We start from the raw sequence: 16,810 nt of genomic DNA on the forward strand, positions 1-16,810 counted from the left end.
TGGATGGTTGTGAACACACCGTGTATACTGTCGTCTGCCACCATTAGAACTCAGATTGCACAAGGAAAGAAACGCATCTCGTTCCTGCTGTAACCTCAGTGTCTAGGTCAATGCCTGGGGCGTGGGCGGCCGCCCCGCCCGGGGAGATTCCCACCCAGGAGACGCCCTGTTTGATGGCTGCACAGTCCTAGTTTGCAGGAAGCAGGGCGGGGGCACAGGACCTCAGGGTAGCCTCCAGGCCTCACCCACTCTGACAGCAGCAGAGAGAAAGCTGGGTTTTCAGACAGGAGCTCCTTTCATTTCCCGTCTTCTAACGGAAAATAACCACAGAGAAGAGGCTCGTGAAGGTGGGAGCAGGAGCCCCCATTGCCTTGTTACCTGTGCTTGTTCAACCAGGATTACTTGCTAACCATTTGTTTAAATTTTCAAATTATTTTCAAGGCAGCAAGACAGAGATCACCATCTGCTGGTTCACTCTTGAAACACAACAGCTGGGGCTGGGCCAGGCAGGAGCCAGGAGCTTCATCTGGATCTCCCACAGGGGTGCCAGGGGCCCAAAACCTTGGGCTGTCTTCCACTGCTTTCCTAGGTCATTAGCAGGGAGCTGGATCAGAAGTGGAGCAGCTGGGAAACAAACCAGTGTCGGTGGGATGCCGACATCGCACGCGGTGGCTTTGCCCACCACGCCGCAGTGCAGGCACCTGACACTGATCATCTTAACCTGCGTCGTAAGCGCACAGGTCAGTGACACTAAGTGCAGTCACACTGCTGTGCGGCTGTCTCCACCTTCCTTCTCCAGAACTTTCTTCTCACACTAGGGCTCTGGACCCCCTGAACACTCGGCCCAGATCCCGCTTCCCCACCCACCAGTAGCCACTCCTGTCTCTAAGCACCGCCCTGGGAGTGGCGAGAGCGTGCCGAGTTTGGCAGACACATGGGGAACACACTTGCATGCGGCTCTCTCCAGGTTGGCAGGAGGCAGGGACCAACGCTGGGTAGAGGACTGGAATCCCAAACCTCAGGCCCCCCTTCCTGAGGGCCCAGCCAGTGCCTGTCCCTGCCTTAGGTGCTGTGGACGAATGGCCAGGAGTGGAGCTAACGCACACCAGGTGAGTGTCGGGAGCGCTCACTGGGACGTGAGTGCTGGGAGTGCTTCTGTGGGGTCTCATGGTTGCCCTGTGGGGTGGGAGGGCAGAACTTCCATGGGACCCAGTCACCCCCAGCCCCAGGGTTTGGAGGCATTCGCCAGAGGAGGGGCTTGGGGGAGACCAGGCACCACCCAACAAGCCCTCTGCTCCTCTGTCATCCAGTGACTGTCCTACTCAGAGCCAGCCCCAGGGGGCCCCATGGGGGGGGGGCTTGTCAGTGCCCCTGCCGGGAGAGGCCCCTCCCAGCTCAGGGAGGCCCCCATCAGCAGGAGAGCCCCCTCCTCTGGAGGTGAGGGCCAGTGTGGACCAGACTCAATGCCTTGCTGCTGCAGTGCCCAGAGCATGCGCTGAGCACGGCAACCGAGCACCCCGGGGCCTGCTGGGTCAGAATCCACGTTCTGACACAAGCCCCAGGGGCTCAGAAGATGAGCCCAGGTGCGGTGCCAGCATTGGGAGAGGCGAGGCTACAAAGCCAGAGAAGCTTCTAGAGGTACAGATCTTAGGCCTACAGGCCTGCTTCAGTTCCTGGCAGGTGTGGCCATGGCCAAAGCACACAACACCCCCACCCTGCCGCCAAGAGCCTTACTTGGGTGGTGAGCATTTGGCACGGCCACGCCCCGTGTGAGTATGCCTTGGTTCAACTCCCAGCTCTGCTTCCAATTCCAGCTCCCTGCTCATGCCCACCCTGGGAGGCAGCAGGTGACAACCCAAGTGCTTGGGCCTCTGCCACCCATGTGGGAAACCCAGACGGTGTCCTGGCTTTGGCCTGGCCCAGCCTCTGCTGTTTTATGGGCATTTGGGGGAGTGAAGTAGCAGATGGCAGCTCTGTCTCTCTGTCTCATTTGCTTTCAAACAAAAAATGTTATTAAAAAAAAAGTCTGATTCGGTATTTCTGCATTTTGGCCATTTCAAGGGGTCCTTTGCATGAACCAGGAGCAAGCAGGGCCCCCGAGCTGCTAGTGCAGCCTTGATGCTGAGCGGAAGGCTGGAGCAGCTCAGCCCCCCTCCCCCGCTACTGCTGACTCCCGAGGTGGCCGGGAACTAGGGAGACCGGCTGGGGCTATTTTAAACTTATAATTGAAGGCTGTTCACTGGCAGCAGCGAGACAGTCCCCTCCAAGTCTAGGCTGCCAAAGGCAGTGTCCTAAATAAGAACCAGTGGTCACTCCTTTCCCGTTTCACTCTTAGGGGAAGGAAGCCACAGCCAAATGTGGAAGTGATACGCCTGGCGCTGGCCGTGGCTGCCTGGAGCCTCGGCTGTGTCAGGGCAGGAACCAGAGAACCACAGAGGCGTGGCTTCCAGCCCCTCGGTGGGAGGCCGGCAGCGTGGGGTGGGGGTAGGGGCTCTTCAGCTCCTGTTCAGGGCTTTGACACAGAAGGTGAGGCCGCTCAGCATGGAAAATTTTGGGGCTGCAGAAAAATAGAGGAAATACAGCGAAGGGATTCGACGTCGGTTCTCGGATGCTCTGTCCACTGAACAGTGCTGAGGGTGGGCGCAAACGCGCTCCTTCCTCATTCTCCAGTGTGTCCAGGCAGGACTTCTGCCCACTGCGGTGCCCTCCTGCAGGTTTTGTTTTCTGTCCTTACCCAAGTCCGGTGAGCTGGGAGGGAACAGACACTCCTTATCCCTCAGAGCAGGGCTGAGGGCTGAGATCTGTCCCGGCCGGCCCGCGGCCGACTGCTCTTACTGGGAGGAAGGTGTCCACCAGAAAAAACCCTGGCCACGGGCATGGACAGCGTCGGGTGACCACTACAAGGGCAGTGGCCGAGAATGAGGGGCCCACGATGTCTGAGTCCATTTTCTGTTGCTGTAGCACAAGACCTGAGACAGGAATTTGTAAAAAGTACAGGTTTAGGGACCTGTGTGGTGCACAGTGGGGGAAGCTGCGGCTTGTGATGCCAGCAAGTCCCGGCTTGTGATGCGCGGCTCTGCTTGTGATGCCGGTTCGAGTCCCAGCTGCTCTGCTTTCAATCCAGGCCCCCTGCTAAAGCCCCTGGGAGAAGCAGCAGAGGATGGCCCGTGTGCTACATCACACCGTGGCCAAGGGGTCACTTGGCCAAGATGTTCCTGGCAGAGCTCACATTTATGACAAAGCTGCTCCCCGAGATCCTGTGGGTCCCCTAAACCCTTCATCCCTGCGACCCAGTCAGTCACTTCCCGGAGGGCTCTGGTGGAGGGTGAATTCAAACCCTAGCACGTGACTCCCGCGAAGCGTGGAGACAGCTATGGTTTGGCACCATCCAGGTCACTCTGAATTCTGAGTTCTGTTTTCCCGTGGGCACGGAGACACGGCTGCCACTCTCGGGCCCCCAGCAGGGACAGAGGGGTGTGGGAGCAGAGGAACCCATCCTACTGGGGAGGTGGTGGAAGGCAGCGGGGCCCATGAGCCCTCACCCTGCACACCCCGCTGCCCCTTGGACGTCTCCTGCACACCCAGCTCCGAGACACCATCACAAGCAACTCCAGCTGGTGCCCTCGGAGCACTGAATGCCAAGCCCAGCGCCTTCCTGGCACAGGGCTCTCGGGGCGGCTGCACGGGGCACGCTGCCCTTGCCCGGAGCTCACCTTCCCAAGACTGTTAGTCCCGGGCGTCCCTGCTGATACTGGGGTGCTGCTCCATTCTGCCCGAGGCCCGGCACCCAGAGCTCTGTCGCCCTACCAAGGCTGCCAAGGGCCCAGGACTCCCCTGGTGTCTCAGGCCTGGCCACTCACGTCCTTGGGGGCCTAGTGGTCCCGCTCGCCCCGCACCCACGGCCGGCTCGCGCTCACTGCCCTGCACAGAGCTGCCTTGGTCTCATTTCAGGACCAGGAACCCTGAGGCTCCATCTGTCACGGTTGGGTCTGACTGCCTTGGAGCTCCCCACACAGGGCCTGTGCCAAATGCCGTCCCCATGCCGTGCTGGGGACGCTCCCTGCAGAGCCCTGCCCCTGCTCTGCCACGCTTCCCCCCAGGCCCCAGGGGAAGCCGTGCCACAAGCAGAACTTCCCGGCCTGGCCTTGTGGCGTCCTCGGAAGCTCCCAGCTGCTGCCCACCTGCCTGTCTCCCCCTGCTCCCTCCCTCCATCCCCGCTACATCACCTTCTGATTCTCAAGGGTTTACAGCCACTGGGCTGTGCAGCTTCCTGACTGCCAGGGGAGTCGAGTGCAAGAAAGCAAGGGGGGGGGGGGCAGCACAAAGGGAAGCAGGAGAGCACCTGGTCCCTCCCACCTACCCACCCCAGGCCAGGCCATCCTGTCACGTGTGCTCTTTGAATCCGTGGAGGGTGCAGATGCAAGCCCAGCGTTTGCAGGTTGGCCTCATGGACGTGAGCTTGGCGGTGACCTCTGTGGGGCCTGGCAGGCAGGTGAGAAACAGGCTGCCTGGCGCCTCAGAATCACCTGGAGGGAGGCCAGGCCCAAGGATGAGGGAGTGGAGCTGGGAGCAGGAGGCGCCACGGCCAGGCGTGGCCAGCCCTTTGTTTACTCGGCAAATATTTGCCGAGCAGCCAATAGGCTCAGCCCTGTGCTCCACTTGGGCAGAAGCAGAAGCGTAGGCAAGTGGGACACCCACTCTGCCTCCAGACGAGCAGGATGGAGCAGCTGGGCCCAGGACGATGTTGTTCCATGGGCGGCGAGCACAGCGCACCCAGGAGGTCCCAGGGCTGGAGGGCACGTGGACCCCGAGTTCACAAAGAGGCGCCTGGAAGGAGGACTTAAGCGGACAGTGGTGGGGATGAGCAGAGCTGGGACGGGCGCCAGGGGCAGGGGCGGTGAGCTGCTGCAGCGTGTGCCCACTGGTTGCCGTGGGGTGAGTCGTGGCACCGCCTGACAGCCATGGTGGACAGGGAATACGTGCAGGAGGGAGTGAGTCAGTGCCGGGATAGCTCGGAACACTTGGGTGAGTTTCTAGCCAGAAGAGAAGGTCATGGAAGCTTCCTGAGCATCCCAGAGCTGAGCCCCAGCAATATCCTAGCAGAAGCTGAGAGAGGAAGCCAGAGGGAGACCTACCCAGCTGGGCAACCAGAGTGAGGGTTTGGAGGGATGGAGAGGAGAGGAGTGACGATTGACCGTGGACTGCTTGGTTGAGGGAGATTAAGCTTAGGGTGCAAGGGTGGAGTCTGGCCAGAGGTTAAGACACCCGCTGTGCTTTAGGCTCGGCATCCCATATGGGTGCTGGTTCTTACCCTGGCTGCTCCTCTTCCGATCCACCTCTCTGCTAAAGGTCTGGGAAAGCAATGGAATATGGCTCAAGTGCTTGGGCTCCTGCATGCAAGTGGGAGACCCAGAGGAGTCTGCTGGTGCTGCAGACTGGGATGTAACCCACTGTGCCACAGCATTGGCCCCCTGGCTGCTTCACTTCTGATCCAGGGTGTTAATGGCTTGGGAAAGCTGCAGAAGATGGCTCGAGTATGGTGGTTCCTGTGCCAACGTGGGAGACCTAGATGAAGCTCCTGGCTCCTGGCTTCGGCCTGGCTCAGCCCTGACTGTTGAAGCCACTTGGGGAATGAAACAGCAGATGGAAGATCTCCCTCCCCCTCCCCCATACCTCTTTTTTTTTTTTTTTTAAGTTTTATTTATTTGAGAGGTAGAGTTATAGACATTGAGAGAGAGAGACAGAAAGGTCTTCCATCTGCTGGTTCACTCCCCAAATGGCTGCAACGGCTGGAGCTGTGGCAATCTGAAGCCAGGAGTTTCTTCCAGGTCTCCCATGCGGGAGGGTGCAGGGCCCAAGGACTTGGGCCATCCTTCACTGCTTTCCCAGGCGTCAGCATCAGCAGAGAGCTGGATTGTAAGAGGAGTAGCCGGGACTAGAACCAGCACCCATACGGAATGCTGGCGCCACAGGCAGATGATTAACCTACTGCACCATGGCACCAGCCCTGTAACTCTTTCAAATAAATAAATATTTAAGAAAAAAAAAAAGTAGGGTCCCCTACCGTGGCAGCGGTGGTGGCTCCAGCAGCTCAGCTGCTGCTCCTGCGGCTGGCCTGGGCCGCACGCTCCTCTCTGGGCCACTTGCTGCCCTTGGAGCAGCAGGCGAGCCAGATCCCAGGACCACCGGGGGTGGGGTGGGGGTGGGGTCGGGGCCCGGTGGGGGGACACAGCAGACCCCAGGTGAGATGTGTGTAGCCTAGAGGACAGGTTAGAGCTGCAGCCTGGTGACTCAGTGTAAGGTGAAGCCCTGGAAAACAGGTCAGCCATGGGGAGAGGAGATGGGGGAGGGGAGAAGGAGAGGGCAGAATAAATACAGGGAAGACGGGAGAGGCCAATGCCTGGATGCCTCAGAGGAGGAGAGAGAGGCACTCAGAGAAGGGGCAAAGCAGGGGCAGGAGGAGCCGCTGGGCGTGGTGGCCGGGAGCTCACTGCCCAGCGGGCGGAAGCCACACTGCAGGGGCCAGGGCAGGAGTGGGGAGTGAGGCTGGAGTGTGACAGAAAGGGAGGGCGGCGGATGAGATGGTCATGGAGGGCACTGAAGGGTCCTCAGGGACTGTTAGGGAGAAAGGGAAGGCGCCATGTTTGGGGGGGCAGTAGGCCAGTGGGGGCCCTGGCTAAGGCAAGGGAGAAAGCAGATGTCCGGTTCCGGAGGAGGGAAGAAGGACGGTGTCAGCAACCCAGGCAGGGGGGCGGCCCAGCTCCAAGGGACAGGTGTCAGCTTCCTCTGGGCCTGGGATCCCAGCATGGAAAGGACACCTCCAAGCAGCCCAGAGGGGCTCCGAGGGTCAGGGTGCTGGTCTGGGAGCCCGCGAGAGTGGAGGTGCAGGAGCAGCGCCTGGGGAGACCAAGGCGCAGGTGCCTGCAAAGCCAAACGCCGCTCAGCCCAGGACAGAAGCAGTGAGTGGCGTGTGTGGGAGGGAGATGTGGCACGGAGGGACTGAGGGTGCTGGGCGGCAGGAGAGCGCGGCTGGGTGGCAGGGGTCCACCAGACACAGCGGCGGGGCGAGCAGAAGCCCCTATGGGGGAGAACCATGCCGAGCGCTTGGGCTATCTTGAGTGCGAAACAGCAGACACAGGCTGCCTGGCTTCAGTTGAAAAAAAAAACAAGATCCCAAAAGGCCGCGGCAATGGGTCCAGGCTCCCATCTCTGCTCAGCACACCCCAGGCTCCAGCCCTGGTTCTCCCCTAGTCAGGTTCCTAGACAGGCGCAGCTCGCCAGCTTGGCCCAGGAGGCAGGGACGCAAGCTACAGCAGGGTCAGCCCTGGGTGTCAGGAGGTTCCCAGATGACAATGAGGAGTCATGGTGGGGAGGGCCCTGGGGACAGCGAGATGGCAGAGCTCAGCTGGGTGCACTAGAGTAACTGGGGGAGGAGGTTCCAAGGGCTGAGGGCAGAGCCTGCTGGCCCCACAGCCCTGAGAACCGTGTGACCCTGTGCCCCAGCCTGGCCCTGGCTCAGGTAGGAAAGGGGGTGCGGGTCCGAAGCGGCTTTGCCCAGCACCCAGCACCCAGCACCTGCAGAGCCACAGGAAGCAGCAGGAAATGCGCTGTGTCCTGACAAGCCTGGTGGCATCACAGGGAGGCCCTGCAGAGTGTGTGTGGGAGCTGGGGGATCCAGACTGGGCTCCCAGCCACCTGCCCTCTCCCTCCCGGCATGCACCTGTCACCATGGCCGATTCTGCCCTGCCCAACACGACTGATGGCCTCTGTGGCTTGGACATGACATTCAGATTGCCTCCCAAAGCTGATCCGATGGAGCACATGGTGGATGACCACGCCCTTGGATGGTCGAACCCAGTAAATGGCTACACCCTCAGACGACCACACCTACCGATGGCCCCCTCGGGCAGCCGTGGACTCTGGCAGCTAACAGTCCCCATGCCTCTCTTTGACCCTCTCCTGAGCAGTCCTCCTGTTCTGAGCCTGGATCTGCCCCAAGGACCCCACGCCTTTCCAGTGCTGGCTCGCTTGGTTCTCACTGAATGCCAGAGCACACTGGTCTATTTTATTTCTGAGCTAGGCTGTCAGATCCTCAAGGACAGGGAGAAGCCGTGACTCATTTTTGGGACCCTGCCCCAACACTCATGCCTTGTCCCTTTTGGCTTCTCTGGGACTGTGGGCCGAGGCTTGGCCAGCACGGGAACAGGTTTTTACTAGGGCAGGCTGCCTGTGCCCTGGCCTCCTGCGGTAGGAGGCCTGCCCTTCTGATCTCGCCAGGCGCTTTCCATCCTTGGGGGCGTTTCTCAGGGTAATCAGAGCCCCCATCCACACCCACCCCAGGCCAGCGGAATGAGTGTCTCCAGGGTGCTGCTTGTTTTTTTTTTTTTTTTTTGCTTGTTTTAAAGACTTATTTAGGGGCTGGCATTGTGGCGTAGCTAGTGAAGCTGCTGCCTACGACACTGGCATCCCATATATGCACTGGTTCGAGTCTCGACTGCTCTACTTCTGATCTAGCTCCCTGATAACATGGCTGGGAAAGCAGCAGAGCATGGCCCAAGTGCTTAGGCCTCTGCAGCCATGTGGGAGACCGGGAAGAAGCTCCTGCCTCCTGGCTTCGGCCTGACCCAGCCCTGGCCATTTTGGCCATTTTGGCCATTTTGGGAGTAAGCCAGCAGGTAGAAGACCCCTCTGTCTCGCCATCTCTCTAACTCTACCTTTCAAATAAATAAATTAATTAAATCTTTATTTTAAAAATATTTAATTTATTTATTTGAAAAGCATAGTGAGTAAGAGAATCTTCCCATTTGCTGGTTCACGCCTCAGATGCCTGCAACAGCCAGGGCTGAAGCCAAGGAGCCCAGAAGTCCATCGGCTGGACTGGAAGTGAGGCAGCCAAGACTTGAACCTGTGCACCAGGATGGGATGCTGGTGTCACAAGCAGCAGCTTCACCCCTGCGTCACTACGCGGGCCCCCCCAGGGCGGTGCTTCCCCTGAGTGTTCCCACCCAGGAACTGGACTGCAGGAGGACTGGGACCTGCCTAGGTACCTGGAGTAACTGGAGCACACCTATGAGGTCTGGAGCCCAAGAGCCCCAGGGTTCAAATCCCAACCCCACTATTTATGTACAATTCAGCTGCCCAGGACCTCAATTATCTTAATCTCCAAAATGGGTTTAAAATGCCCATTCCCAGAAAGGACACAGCCCCCAGTGAGTGGGAGTCTCGGAGACGAGAGCCCCGGTCTCTCCTATCTAAAGCCGTGCAGGGACAGTGCGGCCATGCAAAAGGGGGGACTGGGACTGGCCACGTCACCCACAGTCACGTTACAGAGCTGGGGCAAGACCAGCCTCCGTGCTACTTCTGATGACAGGGAACAGCAGGATGCACACTTTCCCTGGTGCGGCCTCTTTAGCTGGGTCCATGTAAGTAGCTCTCTCACCTGCAAAGGCGAGACCTGGGGCATGAATGTTTTCTGTCCCTAAAGCAGAGGGGCGTGTGGGCTAGCTCCGGACGCCTGGTGCTGAGGCCCTCTGTCGGCAATTCCTGGGATAGCTCCCAGCCCATGCCCAGAGAACAACTCCGATTCCGAGAGAATATTCCTCACCTCTCAGGAGGGACGCTGGCCAACTTCTTGTGTCCCAGGGTTGGTGATCAAGATCCTCTATGTTCACACACCGAACGCTGGGGTATTCTGGGGCATCTGCATTGAGACAGAGGGAGTGGCTCACCTAGAACCTGCTTAGAATCCTAAAAATGGAAGGGGCTTGAGGGCCAGTGCTGTGGCATGGTGGGTAAAGCCGCTGCCTGGTACTCCTGGGTCCCATATGGGTGCCAGTTTGAGTCTCGGCTGCTCCCTTCCAATCCATCTCCCTGCTAACCTGCTGCGGAAAGCAGCAGCAGGTGTCCCAAGTGCTTGGGCCCCCTCCACACATGTGGGAGAACCGGATAAAGTACCCAGCCCTGGTGGTCGCAGCCATTTTGGGAGTAAACCAGGGACGGAAGAGTTCTCTCTCTCTCTCTCTCTTCCTCTTTCTCTCCTTTCAAATAAATTTTGAAAAGAATAAAATAAAACTGGAAGTGGTTTCACATATTTTCATGAGCTTGAACGCTGCAAGTCCATGTGTGTCTGAAGACAAAACAAACAATCTCAAGGTAAGAAATGGCAGCTTAACCCTCAAAGTGGCTGTCTCTCAAACTGCTGTGCAAAGCCTTTACCCACACATGCAGTCAAGTTTATGGCCAAGAAGATGTGGCTGCTGCGGGCTGAACTGTGTCCCCTCCCCCTTCATAAGCTGAAGTCCTAACCCCCAGTCCCTCACAGTGTGGCAGGACTTGGGGACAGGGTCTTTACGAGGTAAAGGAGCTACAATGGGATTGTTAGGGTAGGCCCTCATCCAAGCTCAGGACACAAGCACACACAGAGGGCCACGACGTGGGAACACAAGTCAAGGAGACAAACCAATGAGAAAACAGCCCAGCTGGCGCCGTGAGCCGGGGCCTCCGCCCCCCAGAACTGGGAGGCAGTGAAGGTCTCTGAGACTTGATGCTGGCTGCCCTGCAGACACAGACCCTGTCTGGCTTTTTCTTTCTTCTTTTTAAAAAACATCTACTTATTTATTTATTTATCTGAAAGGCAGAGTTACACAGAGAGAGAGAGGTCTTTCAACCTCTGGTTCACTCCCCAAATAGCTGCCCCAGCCAAGGCTGGGCCAGGCCAAAGCTACCAGCCAAGAGCCCCATCCGGGTCTTCCCCTTCATAGCAGGGGCCCAAGCACTGGGGCCCTCCTCCACTGCTTTCCCAGGCACGTTAGCAGGGAGCTGGATCAGAAGTGGAGCAGCGGGGACTCAAACCAGTGCCCATATGGGATGCCAGCATCACAGGCAGTGGCCTAACCCCGCTACACCACGCCACCAGCCCCATGATTTTCTGTGGTACTGACAATCAGATTACTGACTTCCTTCTTTCTGGAATCTCCTGGCTGCAGCTTACAAAGCTCAGAGCTGAGGGTCAGCTGCACAGGTGACTCTCCGTGAATGGTGAGGACTTTCTCTAACATTAACATCGAAGTGTTCACCTTGACACAAGAGAACGCAAAGGCCCATGGTCCAAGGACTGCGCTAGGTGACTTAAAAGTCAAATCATGGGGCCAGCACTGTAGCACAGCACGTTAAGCCACCATCTGCAGTGCCTGCATTCCATATGGGCATTGGTTCAAGTCTCGGCTGCTCCAGTTCTGATCCAGCTCCCTGCTGATGGCCTGGGATAGCAGTAGAAGATGGCCCAAGTCCTTGGGCCCCTGCACCCACGTGGGAGACCTGGAAGAAGCTCCTGGCTCCTGGCTTCAGCCTGGCCCAGCCCTGGCCGTTGCAGCCATCTGGGGAATGAACAGTAGATGGAAGATCTCTGTGTGTCTCTTCCCTCTCTGTAACTCTGGCTTCCAAATAAATAATTAAATCTTAAAGAAATCTTTAATTAAAGATTTAAATCTTTAATTTCTTTAATCTATAAAGAAAAAAAAAGTTGAATCAAATCTGTGCTGGACACCTACAATGCCACATCGCGTGTGTAAAGGGCTTATCAGCCACACTACCTTTTCCTCATATTTTATTAAAAATGTCTTTAAAGGATTTGGAGGAACAAAAAATATTTTGTTTGGAAAGTCAGGAAATTCCCCTGGCTTAGAATGAAACACCTTGCGTCCTGAGTTCTCTTTGGCTGGAGCTGTTCAGCCTTGCTTTTTCATCTGAGAGGTGTGTGCTAGGGGGAGCGTTGAGGGCATTCCCATCCACTGGCTCACTCCCCAATGTCTACAAGGGCCAGTGGGGCTGGGCCAGGGCCTGGGCTGCAGCCGGCGGAAGGGAACACACTCCATGTCTCCTACGAGGACAGCTGGAGCTCAACCATGGGCTCCATCGCCGGTCTCCCAGGGTCTGCACCAGCAGAAAACTGGAACTGGGAGTGAGGGCCAGGATCCAACCCAGGACTCAAGTGTGTTCACTGCGAGGTCAAACGCCCACTCTGGGCTGGGAACATCCATCCATTTAATGAAGTGTTCCACCTGGCTGCCCATCTTTCTGTGACCCACATGCTACCTGTCCATTCACCCAAGATTAACAAAGACCCTGAGGAGGATGGGGTGGGGAGGTACATCCAGAAAACAGACCTAGCTGTCCTTCTCTGCACCCTCAATCCACACCTAGCCTTGTGGCCTGGAGCAGTCATTTTGTATCCACTAGGTGATGGGCTTGCACACAGGAGTTCCCGAGGCCCCACCCAATCCCCTTGTTCCTCTGCTCAGAGCAGTTTTGCCTCTTCTGTCAAGAATCCAACGCTGGGGCAGGCTCTGTGGCGTAGCAGGTGAAGCCACTGCCTGTGGTGCCCACATCCCACATGGACACTGGTTTGTGTCCTGGCTGCTCCACTTTCCAACCCAGCTCCCTGCTAATCGTCTGGGAAAAGCAGCAAAAGATGGCCCAAGTGTTTGGGTCCCTCCCACCCACATGCGAGACCCGGAAGAATTTGGGGAGTCAACCAGCAAATGAAAGATGACCTCTCTACCTCTCTCTCTTCCTCTCTCTAACTTTGCCTTTCAAATAAATAAAATAAACATTAACAAAAACCACTGTGAGAATCGTGCCGCTCATCAGCTTTGTGCCCTGCAGCCCTAAATGCATACTCCACCCCCTGCCTTGGGAGAATGAATCTGGCCACTTTCAACAGCGTTCCTCTGAAGGGCGCCTGATGCTGGCGTGGGGGTGCGGGGTGGCAGTGAGACACTGAAGAGGCACCGGCCTCCTGTCGGAGCAAAGGCAGAAAGTCGCAGACCCAGACTGACCTCTCAGCCACACACAGCAAGCAGGCGCCCATTCCTCTGTCCTGCTAACCCAGCCCCAGCCTGCCTGGACTGCTGGACACACCACTGTCTGAAGAGGCCAGCCTGAGCTCTCCCCATCCTCCCAGCTCTCTCTCCCCAGCTCAGCAGCTCAGCCCCAGAGTCCAGCCTCATGCTGGCCCGAACCCCTCCCAGCTCACACTGGGATCTCGCAGGACCTTTAGAACAAGCCCAAGCTCCGTCGGTCTCCGCAGCCCGGCTTTAGCACAGACCCCCAAGCCCCTTCCCCCACTGTATAACTAGTCTGTAAGGGCAGGTGCTCTGTCTGCCAAGCGTCCGCTGGCAACTCTGCGATGCGTTCACCCGGGAGTGAGCCCCTCCCAGGCTTCACTCTGAACACACCTGGTCTGGCTTTGGCTTTACACTCCATCTCCTTTCCTGACCCTTCTTTCCTGGTGCCCATCCTGTGTGCTCACCGGGTGACTCCGGTGGTGCCTGTGGATTGCCCGGTGCCGGGATCCAGCCAGTCGTGGTGGGCAGCAGCACCCCACAGCTTCCTTGGGCACCCCCTCAAGCAGTGTGCAGCTGGCTTTCTCCAGCGCAGCACTTCCCCTGGCACCACAGGGTGGGCTTCCTGCAAGCCCCACCGGTGTGGCACCAAGAGACTGCTCAGCTGTTCAGGGGCCCTCAGCGGTGCTCACCGGATGGCTGGGCTCAGGCTGGGGAAGGGCTGCTCCTTCCAGCCAGAGTTCTCGCTACTCCTACAGCCAACCCCTGGCACAGCTCTAATTCTGTCACAGTTCTTCAAACCTCCCTGTCCAAACTAACGTGTGGATTCTCATCTTGATCCCTGACTGCTACGGGATTGGTAGCCCCAGGCGCTAGACCTGCAGAGAGGGCATCTGGCAATCGGTGCAGCTGTGCTTGGGCACAGGGTGGACAGTGGGATGCAGTAACAGCAGACGTATTGGCTCAGTGGGGTTTGACTTCCATCTCTGTAGGCTGCTAATAGCCACCTCCAGATCCAGGTGCAGACCAGGCCCCTAGCGTGATGGCAGACAGTGCCTCCCCAAGGGACACCTGCAACCTTGGGGAAACCAGAACCACGTGTGGTTACAGGCATGCATTACATGGAACCCCAGAAATGCCATAAGCTCGGCAGGACTGCTTGGGAGTCACCCTGGACAGGGGCCCCCAAATGCCCCAAGGGGGCCCAGTGGGCAGCGTGGCCCATGCTCACCCACTGAGCATCTGTCACAGGCCAAGAGTACCACACTGCTATCACACAGGGTTGGAAACTGAGGCAGGGTGTTCAGATAAGAAAGGCGCCTCTGGTCAAACCCAAGTGCTGTAAATAGCACAGCTGGCCTGGCTCCTTCGGTTCCGAAGAGCCGGGTCTTCCTTCAGGTCCATGGGGTCTTCAGGTGCACGCCCATCAGCCCCCGTGCCAGCAGCATCAAGATCATCCGCCTGGGATTAATCAGCAAAGCCAAATCCCAGGCCCTACCCTAGACCGACAGAACCTTGGGTTAGGGCCCGAAGGTCTGTGTCGAGTCCTCCAGGTGCTTCTGTCTTACGATTTATTTTATTAGGGTTGGCTTTGTAGCATAGCATCCCATACAGATGCCAGTTCAAGTCCCGGCTGCTCCACTTCCAATCCACCTTCCTGCTAATGTGCCCAGGCCCAGAAGAAGCTATTGGTTCCTGGCTTCAGCCTGGCACAGCCCTGGACACTGGAAATTTGGGGAGTGAACCAGCAGATGGAAGATCTCTCTCTGCCTAACTTTGCCATTCAAATATATATGATTTGTTTATTCATTTGAAAGAGTTACATACACACACACACACAGAATATCTTCCATCTGCTGGTTCACTCTCCAAATGGCTACAATAGCTGGGGCTGGGCCAGACTGACACCAGAAGCCAGGAGCTTCTTCCGGGTCTCCCACGTGGGTGCAGGGGTCCAAGGACTTGGGCCATCTTCTACTGCTTTCCCAGGCCACAGTAGAGAGCTAGACTGGAAGTGAAGCACTGGGTGGACTGGAAGTGAAGCCCCTGGGACTTGAACTGGCGCCCATATGGGATGCCGGCATCACCGGCGGTGGCTTTACCTGCTACACCACAATGCCTACCCCAATAAATAAATCAAAAAAAAAAAGAGAGAGAGAGAGAGAGAGAGAGAGAGAGAGAGATTTTATTTGAAGGGCAGAGTTACAGAGGGAGGGAGTCAGAGATCCCCCATCTGCTGGTTCACTCTCCAAACGGCAGCAATGGCCAGGGCCTGGAACACCATCTGGGTCTCCCACGTAGGTGACAGGGGCCCAAGCACTTGGCCCATGTTCCCTGCTTTCCCGGGCACATTAGCAGTGAGCTGGACGGCAGTGCAGCAGCTCCTAGGGGAAGGCAGCAGCTTACCCTGCTGGGCCCCAGCACGCTTCCAGGTGCTTCCGACTTTCACCCGCGGGCGTCCACCTGCCGCACACGGGGGGCTATCTGTCCACCTGCCGCCCACGGGGGTCATTTGTCCACCTGCTGCCCACGGAGGCCATCTGTCCACCTGCCGCCCACGGGGGACTATCTGTCCACCTGCCACCCACGGAGGCCATCTGTCCACCTGCCGCCCACGGGGGGCTATCTGTCCACCTGGCACCCACGGGGGCCATCTGTCCACCTGCCGCCCACGGGGGTCATTTGTCCACCTGCTGCCCACGGGGAGCTATCTGTCCACCTGCCACCCACGGGGGACTATCTGTCCACCAGCCGCCCACGGGGGCCATCTGTCCACCTGCCGCTCACGGGGGCCATCTGCCCATCACCCGCCCTCTCCCTCACCTCAGCTCCTGTGCCTCCCAGGGTCCCCCGTGTCCTCCTTACCTCCTCCTCCTCTCCAGAATTCCCACGCGGGGCGCCAACATGCCACATGCGGGTGCTGGAATTCAAGTCCTGGCGCGGCTCCCAGGTCCAGCCCCCTGCTCACGCCAAGCCCGGGAGGCGGCGGGGTGGCTGCGGTACTTGGGGCACTGCCTCCCACGCGGGAGGCCTGCAGGCTGTTCCTGGCTCCTGCCTGGCCCGGGCCCAGCCGTTAGGCCAATCTGGGGAGTGACCCCGCCGACACACGTGTCTCGGTTCTCTGCCTTCCCGATACACCATCTTCCATTGATCCGCGTCCCCACGGGGCGCCCCGCACCCCCTCCCACTCGCGGCACCGTCTGCGTGGCCCGGGGCGCGCGAGGACCCAGGGCCTGCAGCAAGACAGGCGACGCACTCGCAGGCCTTTCGTCCCTTTATTTCCGTCGGCTTCGGAGCAATTCCGCTCCATGCCCGCCAGCACGCCAGCCCCCCGCAAGCCGCCTCTCAGCCTCTCCCAGCGGGAGCCCCGAAGCCGCCCGGCGCCGTTCCGGGCCACACGGCCACGCACAGCCCCAGCAAGCAGGCCCGACGTCGCAGCGGCTCTCCGCGGGGCTGGCGAGGGCCTGCGCCTCGCAGAGAGCAAAACGCCGCGCGACGGGCGGCCGCTCATCCGGGTCTCTCTCGCGCGCGCGCGGGCGACCGCTCATCCGGGTCTCTCTCGCGCGCGGGCGACCGCCCATCCGGGTCTCTCTCGCGCGCGGGCGACCGCTCATCCGGGTCTCTCGCGGGCGGCGGCGGGCGCCTGGAGTCCGGGAGGGCCGAGCTGGGAGGTCTGAGGCCGTCAGTGCGTCTCCCTCCGCCTGCGTCTGAAAGAGCAAAGGGAGACAGGGACCCCCCTGAGACGGGAACCCCGGGCTGGGGGGCGCCCAGGCCCTGCCTCGCCCCCCGCCGCCGCATCTTCGTGAGGGCGCGGGCCGACTGGCATGCGGCACGGTAGCCATGCAGAGAAACCACAGAGCAAGGCCGCGTGCGGAGAGCCGGCGGGGTTCCCGCGCCTCCTCACTCACCCTGGCACCCGGGCATCCGAGGGCCTCCGGTGTGCCCGGGCCTGGGCGCACCGAGGCGAG

Source organism: Lepus europaeus, chromosome 3, assembly GCF_033115175.1.
Source record: "Lepus europaeus isolate LE1 chromosome 3, mLepTim1.pri, whole genome shotgun sequence".
Taxonomy (NCBI): domain Eukaryota; kingdom Metazoa; phylum Chordata; class Mammalia; order Lagomorpha; family Leporidae; genus Lepus; species Lepus europaeus.